Source organism: Parus major, chromosome 9, assembly GCF_001522545.3.
Source record: "Parus major isolate Abel chromosome 9, Parus_major1.1, whole genome shotgun sequence".
Taxonomy (NCBI): domain Eukaryota; kingdom Metazoa; phylum Chordata; class Aves; order Passeriformes; family Paridae; genus Parus; species Parus major.
This window is the reverse complement of record NC_031778.1, coordinates 9182724-9192722: the sequence shown is the minus strand read 5'-3', so window position 1 is coordinate 9192722 and position 9999 is coordinate 9182724. Positions and strand designations below refer to the sequence as shown.

The 9999-nt window shown below is 40.1% G+C and overlaps 1 long non-coding RNA gene across 1 annotated transcript in view; it reads left to right on the top strand.

Moving 5' to 3' along the window:
- Positions 1-3328: 3328 nt before the first annotated feature.
- Positions 3329-9999, top strand: part of LOC117244878 — a 79833-nt gene continuing 73162 nt past the window's right edge. Inside the window, exon 1 of the long non-coding RNA XR_004498773.1 lies at positions 3329-3415. This is a non-coding gene — a long non-coding RNA (uncharacterized LOC117244878). The remainder of the gene's footprint in view (positions 3416-9999) is intronic.

Sequence of the window (9999 nt, the reverse complement as noted above, 5' to 3'; positions counted from 1 at the left end):
AGTTATCTTGTCTAGATGGAGAGGCTAATTTTCTTTGAAATCTCATGTGCCCATATGGCACTAGATTTGTCTTTGTTATGCTTGTTTTCTGCTGTCATAGTTCTACTAATGGCAGTAGAAATATATTTATATAAAATTTATATAATAGTCCTTTAGTACTTATGGCACATATAGGAGCATCTTTTATGCACATAGTAGGTCAGGGAGGTGTATATAGAAAACTTATGGCCTGTTCTGTGTGCAAAGAATCCCCATACTAAGAACTGGAATAATTTCAGCAGACTTTCTGACATACCAGTTCAGAAGATCTTATAACTGTAGTTTCATGTTAGTAAATCTAGCTAGTTTCATGGAGGAATTTGTAGGAATCTGCACCTTGTCCACTCGGTGTTACTGGTAACTGAGCAGTAATAACATTGCCCCTCTTTACACAAGCTATTGATTGTTTTGTGCGTTGATGAACTGGTTTTGACCATACATGGGAGCCTGAATTCTTTATAATGAAAAGAATATCACACAAACACAAACCACACCAAACTAGATAAAAACAAGAGGCATGATTGATTAGACTGTGTGCTTTCATTTCAGAGCAGAGGCAGATGAGTTTCTTCCTACACATAGCTTTGAAGAATGAACTCAGTTTCATGTTGTACATCTATCAAAAGGTAAGGGACACTCTTTGTGATTTTTCCTTTTTGCATGAAAAATTGGGTATAAACATAAAATTATGGCATGATAATATTTTTGACAGGTGTAGTGTGGGTAGAGGTGTTACAATTGTTCTTCATAGTGGGCTGCTATTGAGTTTCAGGCTGGTCAGGCAATGTTGAATTAGACTTGAACGTCTTTTTGGTAGAGAAGGAAATTTTTGCTAAGTTTTCACATGATAGTTTATGAACTGAACAGACAAAGATTAGAGATTTTTGTCCAGTTCACCCTTATAATTGTGTATTCCTGGAAAATTAAGTCTAGTCTCTTACAGGGTGCAGTAAAAAAGGTAGTAAAATAACACAGGAAAAGCAATCACTGTTGTGTGTTTCAGGAGACTGTATTGAGCATGTGGCTCCAACTTAGCTCTCATTGTGTGGCATTAGATGGCTCAGTAGTGATAGGAAATACCCTGCAGAGGATCTCAGATTATGTGCACTGTACTGTTTTAACTCACACAAAGAATGTCAGTAAGGACATCAGGTATGAATTTGCCAGGTTTCCTTATACTGCTCTAATCAAACAAGTGTCTGGGCTTAGAAAAGATTGGCTGAACCAAAACTATTTAGGAGCTGAGGCAGTCAAGGAAAAATTCTTTTTTTCTGAAATACTCTCTCAAGCAAGGACAATCTCCTTGGGTGGTAAATTTGCCTTACTCAGTTCTGGCACAGAGTTCTTGGTTCCTGAAATAATTTTGTCATCTATGTTCAGCTGTGAATGACCAGGAGCAGGAACCCAAGAAGCAGAATGGAGGCAGTGGATGGCATGGTCCCATGCCTTTATCTCATAACGTTCATCTTGGTCAAAATTAGTTTATATTCTAGTTTTTTAGCTCTGGAAAATATAGAGTGGAGAAATCTCCCTTTGGCTTACAGAAAGATGTTCTGTTTTTCTTCCCATGCAGCTTTGAAAATCCAGCTGCAATTTCTTGCTGTTCATCCAGATCTCACTGTGTAATTTGTGTCATGACAAAAACCCTGCAGCTGGTTTTGTGTACTGATGCCGACCGAGGTGGTTGGTAGACACTCTGTCTGTAGTGAGTGATGAATGAGCAGGGCTGGGTGCTGCAAACTCAGTACAAAATTTACCCTGGGGTTTCAGTTCTGGTAAGGGTTGTGGTTGCTGGAGATGTTTAGTCCTTAGGGAAACTAAATGCTGGTTCTTGTCTCCCCTAAACCAGTCTGTCGGTGTCATACCAACCTAGGACAGTGGTGCTGAAATTTGCACTAAGAGTGATTCCAAATGGGGTACTCCACTCACAGCCCAAATACCGCTTACATCAGTGCTCATGTGCTGGATGGAGAGAGAAAGGTAACAGTCCATCATTTGCCAGGTTTTCATTCTCCTGTTTACTTCCCATTCAACACTGCAATATTAGCACCTCTCTACAGACTTTTGACAGACCTCCTTCCATGAGTTTGGGAAGTGTTTTGCTTCTTCCTCATCAAGTGAGAACGATAACATTTTTAATTCCTTCAGTATTTGAATTGCATATGTGATTCATAAGATGATGCTTTTAGGGATCACGGCATTTTGGACTTTCTGCTATCCTTTTCCCCCCAAAATTTTGCTTGCCCCAAGGCTGAAATCTGACACTCATAAGAAAAACTAAGAGGGGAAAAATGAAGCCAAATTCCCATAAATACATTTTATAAATAGGGTAACAAAGGCACAGGAGACCACACAGTAGTTTCATGTCCAAGCCAGGAGGCTCTTCAGATGATCCAATGTGTGCTCCAGTTATGAGAAAACACTATCTTCCTCCTCAGTTCCTTAGCTGGTTAAAGCTCCTTCTCTCTCCTGGAGTGAGATTTCCACGTACAGAGCTTCTGAGAATCACCACTCTGGGGATTACTGTTAACTCCAAAATGTGTTATTTGCACACTGAAGTACTTAACTAAGGAGCTTTTCTTTTTCCAGTTGCAGTCACTGGAGGCTTGATGGTAATAGAGCTGTCTTCTGCTCTCTGCCAAGTTAATTTTCCAAAAGAAATATCTGAATGAGGAAACAATGACTAAAGAGGATATATGAACTGTCTAGCATACTGCAAAGGTCCTCATATTAAGAAGAGAGAGGAGTTTTGGATGGCTGTAAGGTTCATTACTATGAGTAAATTTATCCTTTGGGAAATTGAGAAAAAAAAAAGAAAAAAAGATAAGTTGGCTATCAGGAAACACTTTGAGAAGGGATTTGGTGAAAGTCTTACAACCTGAATGGTTCCAAAGGATAGAAGATCTTGGGGGCAACTCTCCATTGATGTGGGATGCACTTTATAACCAAAGAGGTATTTTCCACTTCCCCACTTTTTTTTTAACTGATTTTGTGTTCAGCATCAAATTAATATGTTAGTGCCAGGCTTAAAACAATGCCTACAAAATTTGGCCTAATTGCAAGGCTATTGGAAAAAAGAGGCAAAAAATGTTTTAAAACTGGGGGTGGTGGGAAGCTCTGAGGCGAGAGCTGAAGGTGGGGATCAGCCCATGTTTCACACCTGCTTTCTCAAGTCCTGCTAACAGTTTGCAAAGGATGGGGTCTGAGAGCCTTGATTGCCCTGATGAGCCCCACCTGGGGTCTCCCACAGTGCCCTGGGCTCAGGAGCCCTGTTTGAACCTAAAATATTCCTCTTCCTACACACTGTCTCTGCTTTGCCTACTCTACTCCTGTTGCTGGGGCAGGAAACAACTTTTTTGTGAGGAGAAAATTAGTGGTGAGTCAACTTTTGTACTGTTTTTGTATCATCCTTTTAATTTGAAGCTGTTTGTTTTTGTAATTTGTCTTGTTAAATTAGTTCATGTCCATATAGCAGAATAGACTTTAGGCCAAACTGTTTGTTCAGGAAGAAAATGGGATGCCTCATAGATGAGAGAAAGAAGATTATGTTATCTGCCAAGTTCCAGGCTCAGATGTAGAGTTAAAATGTCAGCCAACTGGGCCAAACCACAGCCTGTGATAAACTCTGCCCTTCCGTGGAGATTGCTCTGTTTTGCTTAGTTTGGTAAGAAATCACCTCGAAAGTAGCTTGGAGTTAAGCTTTTGTATCTTCTCCTTTTCCTCTGTGTAATGGTTACTACACCTTGGGGCTGGGAAGTTTTTGTTTTGATTGAACAATATGCAGAGTGAAAATAGCCTTCTAAAGTGAATGTCTTTCCTTGTTCCTTCAAAAGCCTTTTCCTAGTCCTTAGTACTTTTAACAGCCATCTCCGGGACCAGTGGCAGTGTTTGAAACCCACACAGGTTGTAGTGTTTGAAACAGTTTTGCTATAGTGCCTCAAGCTTCACCTGTGCTCTAATTTGGGGATTGAAAGCAGCTGTGAGAGCTGCTCAGGTGTGCTGCAACCAGGGGGGCTGGAAGAGCTTGACTCTGAGAGCTGCTGTGGTGAAGAGATGCTTTCAAAACTGTGCTGGAACTCGGACCCTGCTTTACAAGGTAGCAGATTTTCCTGTGTGGAATTACACTAAACACACATGTTGAACTGTAGGTGACTGTGCAGAAATACACTTTCTAACAGCACTGGCAAAGGTGTTGAACCATTTGTTGGGATTTTGGTTTGTTATTCACAGATATTGTTGGTTATTTTAAAAGCCTTTACAAGTTGTCAAAATCAGTTGGAAGATTCTCAGATTTCCATGAGATTTGCTGTCAATAAAGGTACCAGAACCTGGTTTTTAGCCAGTATTTTACAAGGATTGGAGCAGTAAAAATGAAAGGAATCCTGTTAATCTGCCTAAACAGTTACTGCAGATATTTGAGTCATGGGGAATAGAGGTGGATTTATTTGTTAGTTGTTTTTGGGAGAAAAATATTTGAGAAAAAGCACTTTTGTATTCTATACAGCTTGTTGCAAATGTTGATTATATAATAATTCTACATTACACCACTAACCAAATGTTGATAGAATATACTGACAATTTCTAGTGGAGAATTTCACTGGCCACAGGGAGGTAAGAATGACTACTATAACACATAAGGGGAAGATTGAGAAATGGAATAAATTAGTGAAAACATGGCCTGGTGATGTTCTTGGGGGAGAGGCAGTGGGTTAAGTGCATCATGCAAAGGGGACCACATGCAACTGCAAGCCCCAGGAAATTAATGGAGTCTTACCAGGTCAAGACCCACCTAGTACAAATGCATTTGAAGTCTTTGAACACACAAGGGTTTTTTTCTGCCATCTTAACTATTTCTTCTATTAGTATCAGCATAACTGGAATTCCTCATGGTATTTGTTCAGCACTCATTTCATCCTTTAATAAAAGGATCTGTCTTTCTAAAGATAAGCTTATTTTTCCACCCCAAAGAAAAAAGCAAGAATGCTTGACAGCTCCTTTCTTTCTTTCCTCTACTCACTATGCAGCAAATAATCAATCTTGGCTGAATGACATTTTAGAGGAATTACAGTCGTAAATGTGTCAGAAAAGTGTAAAATGCCCCTTGCGTTTGCATGGGTGGGAAATCAGAATTTAGCTAAATATACATGTGGCTGAAGAAAGCATAGAAATAAAAAGGATCTTTTAACAAGAAAATTACAAGGCAGCTTTTTGAAGAAAATTGCATGAATGGTCACCACTGTGAAGATTTAAATGGGTGGCTCCCAAATAAATCATTGAGAAGAGTGAGGGTGCCTAATTCTGGGTGGTGCTGAGTGCCCTTGGCATCAGGCCCCTTCTTAGAAAAGTGTCTTCTTGTGCTCTCTTTGCTGCTACTAGATCAGACATCACGTATCAAATATTCCTCTTTTGTGGGCTGGTCTGCAACTGTTTTTCTGTTCCTTTTGCCTAATTTTTTTGGTACAATGTATTTACCATTATTTCAATAATAATGTAATAACATGCATTGATTCTTTAAGCACATACAGTTTAAAGCTTTTTCCCAGTGGCACCTCAGCAGGCTTTGCAAACAGTGATCAATCAATAACCTTCACAAAGCCCTCTGCATCCCTCTCTTAGTTACGCAGTTCGGGATCTGAAGGATAAGGGTGTTGAAATACTTGGCCAAGGTCACACAAAGAGTTGGTAGCTGACTTTTTAAATCTCAGACTCCTATTTCAGACTTCAGACCACACGTCCTCCACATAAGCATGTTTATATTTCGGGCAGGGTATAGGGAACAGTCTTGCCACAGTGACTTTCCAGGTCAGTGACTATTCCTTCATAAATTCTAAGCTTTCCGAAGCCAAATGTCTGAAAATAAAAAATATGAGGGATGCTTCAGGAGTGAGAAAGCTGATGTTGCAAGGATGTAGATTTCTCACCAAGGGAAACCACTGATGTGTTCCAACATAATTTGGTTTGCTACCAACCAACAGGCTGGTGATGGTGACACTGTCTTTTAGTCAGTCTGTGTGAGGTGTTGGTTAATATTGCTACAACAGATATTCATTATAACCTACAGTTACCCACAGTTTATTCTGTTTATGCTACCATTTAGTGGTTATTCATTAAAAATAAAATTTATGTATGGTTATTGGATGTGTATTTTGGCAGGGAAGTGACCTTGGCAGAAACATGTCTGGATCAACATTCAGCTAGCAGTCACTCTTTATGTTGTCATATAAAACCTTGTTAAATAATATTTTGTTTCTATCTTCAATTGCTGTTATATAAGACCAGTAATGAAAGTCTCCCAAAGGATTGGTAAATGGAGTGAGTTTTTCTGTACATTTTCTCTATAAAATAAAGAGCTAAGCCAATGACTGTCAACATTATTGCCTAGTTGAAGTACTTGCTATAAACTCTGATAGTAAATTGTTTACTTTTAGATTTTTGCAGGTTTAAAAGTTCTCTACATTTAAATACAATTTGAATGGCTTTTGGAGAACTGAGGATAATTCACATTCAGAAAGTATTTAACTTTCATTTCAGCGAGACTACTCACATGCTTAGTGTTAAGTGGTTGGTTGAATTGTTTAATGCTCACAAAAGACACTAAAAATAAAGCCAGGGAGAAACTGGCTTCAGACAGAGGACCAGTGCCAAAACTGATTGTAACGGTGATATTTTAAAAAGACACCTTAATGTCAATGTGCGATGTCATTGCGTTTTACTAATTTTCATTTACTTGATGTCATTCCAATATAGCTTCAATTTCACCATGCTTTTCCATGTTTTTTGTGATCTTTTTTTGACTCCTTAAAACAAAACCTTTGCATAAAAATTGGTGGATGGAAAGCTGCTATAAAGCTAAGAAGGAATGTTGATTCCTGCATGGATTATATTTAAATATACTGGTACAAGTTATTGGTGGCTTGAAGACAGAAGAAGGCTAACTGTGAAGTCAGTTCATCAACATTATCAATAAAGTCTGATGGGTGCATTTGTGCTTCTAGAGGCTGATGTGTTACGTGGACAGAAAGAAATGGCTCATCAGCTTGTGGGCTGCTGAAAGCAGGGCTGGTGCAGAGACCTGCTGTTCTTTGTTGGCTGTGATCACAGGACAGGGGCAGGAGAGCTGCAGCCTGTAGCTTCACTGGCTGGCTGCATGGACTCATTGGGGAGCACCTAGAAAGCTTCCTCGTGTACCTAAGGGTTTGGACAGTTGATAAGGTGAAGAACAGACAAGAAAGGATCCCTACCACTGCTGGCTACTCTGACAAATGAGGGTAAAATTTTATCCTCAAACGTTTTCTAAAACAAGGGGATATCTCCCTCTGGGGCACACCTAAAGCTGTCTCCCTTTGCTGAAGTAGCTAAGTAATTTATTTCTTGAGTCAGGAAAACCTGCCATAGAGCTTTGGTTGTCAGGGGAATGCAAAACAAACCTGCTCCTGGCTTCCAGAACAAAAGCTAGTTGTCAAAAAAAATGAATAAAAAAATCAGGTTTGGGGTAAAAACAAACCAAGAAGTAGAACCAAGAAGTTAGACTTCACCCACACTTGCCACATGGCAAGAATTATCTTCTCTATGCTCACATGGATATCTCTGTCAGGTGGGAAAGTGGCTTTGTTGTGACTTCTAAATTGTGGCCAGTGCTGCCGAGCGTGCCTCAGCCCAGCACAGGCTGTGGCCATTTCTGATTGTTTGATAGGAGGCCAGGGTAGATTCAGTTTCTCCCTCCTAGGGGGGACAAAAATAAAAAAGGAGGAATGCAAGTTTGCTTTACTTATGTTTCTTTTGAGAGAGACTATGACTGGCTTTTGCAGGACTCTGTGTATTTCTTAGGCTATAGACTTCGCCTACCTGAGTGGTTAGTAACACCAGTTTCCATGATTGATTTGCTTGATCTCCTGTCTTTGAGCTGAGATCTTCTTTCTCATGTAGAATTGTGCTTGTCTGGTGGACAGAACAGTTTTTGTAGTATTAACAGAAATTCAAAATTGCTTTTGCCTCCTGGCTCCTCAGCACTCCCCAAGATGTGCTGCCTCCGTGTCCTTGCTCAGGGCTCTCCCCTGACCCTGCTGATGTGAGCACTAAGGAGGGTCTGCCTGCCTGGCCTCAAGCTATTGTAGCACCTGGCTGTCTGTGTGCTGTAAGCCAGCACTGTTAAATGTGGCATTTCATCTTCCCACAGTGGCAGCACATCTACCCCTACCCCATCTTTTCTCTTTGCAAGGGAGAAGCATCTTTGTCCCTCAGAGCAACAGTACTGGGAGGCGTTTCTGAGTGGTTCAGTGTGTGAGGACTCCAGATCACTTCTGTTGCTTTCCCTATCACAGCATTTTTGTGAGAATCCATCATATTTCCAGTCAGTCTGTAAGAATATCTCGGGAAAATCTTGCAGCATTGTAATGTAAGGGAATTATCAATAGAGGTAAAGGATATAATGCAGTAAAGAGAAAGTTTTTTATAACTTTCAGAGCTGGAATTTGAAGCATTTCAGAAAGCTCTTGTAAAATTGCAATTACTTTCCTGTTTATAGCTGTTTTTTTGTGATGGATTTTCTCTGTACCTCATAATGTTGTACAGGATGTTTCTTATATCTAAAGAGAGACCTGTATGCCATGCTACAAATAGAGTGGTGAAATGGCTTTTATCCACAGGCCATCAGGAGCCATCAAGTGAGCACTGCTCTTTGTAGCAAAACAAGGCATACAGTTAGGAGTTAGAGTCCAGAGCCACACTTCTCATTTGTTCAGCTTCAAGGGATCCTAAAGATCCCTTGAATATGAGAAAAAAATATATCAAACTAACAACTACAGGGTAAATATATATAACAATAAAGGGGTCATTTCATGTGACTAGATACATTGTTTCTACTACACAACCATGGCTCTGTTTTTGGGATATGGGTGTTCATCTACCAGAGCCTAAACATGCATTTTGCTCACGCTTTCACAGTTTTTTGTTTTTGGTTTTTTTTCCCCTCTACTGTAGAACAGCTTAGGAGCTGAGTAAGCTGTATCCTGGAAAAACACATTGCAGGAAATGGTATTTACCCTTTGATCTTTAGATCCTTCCTCTGCTGTGATATACAGTAACTTGTTTTGTCTTTGCTCAGTGAACAGACTTTCTCCATTTAGATTTATGGCAATGGCTCATTGCTGTTAGAGGAGGCTTTACTGCCTTTCATAAAATAAGGGAAAAAAGGCTGTGTTTTCCACATATCTTACAACTTTCCATACTGTCTGGAGACCAAGGAATTTTGAGTTATATATTTGTTTGATTGCAAGGTATTCATTGCATGGGATTGGCTGCTACTGTCCTGACTTTAAAGTGTCCATGCACAGCCCCATTAAACTTAAAAGAAACCTTTGTAGAATAACTTGGCTAAATCAAAGTAAAAGTTTGCGGCACTTATCCCAGAATAAGAGTATTTGTATACCAAGTTAAATGCTTGGAGAGCAAGGTAGTATCCACTGAGGCTGCATATTCACCTCAAGGTGTATTACACTGAGTTCTATCTATGGACATAGCCAGGGATGCTATTCAGTACCTGCAAGGTGATCAGAACCTGGACTGCATATATTATTGTGTCATGATAAAGAGGAAGAGCTGAAACCAGTGTGGGGAGTTGCTACATGCCTCTAGCACATACTTGAAGCCTTTCTGTTTAACTGTAAGAGAGTTCCACTTCCCATTTCCCTATGCACATTCCACTGAATCCTTCTGGGGTGCTGCCAGGATAGGATTTGCTTTCTCTGCCTTTGCTCTGTGTTTCTTTAAACTCCACCTGCCTTTTGTTATGTTGGAGACATGCACTGATTTACTGATTTAACTGACTGAGTTACAGCCTCAGTCTCCTCCTGGCAGGGTCCAAATTCTATCCCAAACTGCCTCTGTTGCCTTGGAAATGCCAGGTCAGTATGCTGAGGTACTTGATTGTTGGCAGTGGCCTTATGGACACCAAAGCTGTCT